This window comes from Penaeus japonicus, unplaced genomic scaffold (assembly GCF_977035675.1).
Source record: "Penaeus japonicus unplaced genomic scaffold, GWHDUDI00000001_assembly GWHDUDI00000010, whole genome shotgun sequence".
In the NCBI taxonomy this organism is placed as follows: Eukaryota; Metazoa; Arthropoda; class Malacostraca; order Decapoda; family Penaeidae; genus Penaeus; species Penaeus japonicus.
In genome coordinates, this window is record NW_028234412.1 from 40,470,396 (window position 1) to 40,470,701 (window position 306).

The window sequence follows — 306 nt, forward strand, 5'->3', positions numbered from 1 at the left end:
AGGGGGGGAAAGAGCGAGGAAAGGGAGAAAGGAAGAAGGGGAAGGAGAGAGAGGAGGAGGGAAAAGAGAGGGGGGAAAAGGAGAGGGGGGGGGGGGAGAGAGAGAGAGATGAAGAGAGAAGGGAGAGGAAAAAGGGGGAGGAAAGGGAGGGAGAAAGGAAAGAGAGAGAGAAAGGAGGGAGGGGGGAGAGAGAGAGAGAGGGGGAGGGAGGGGGGAGGGGGAAAAGGAGAGGAGGGGGGGGGGGGAAAGAGATAGGGAGGAGAGAGGGAGGAAGAGGAGGAGAGAGAGAGGGGGAGGGGAAAGAGA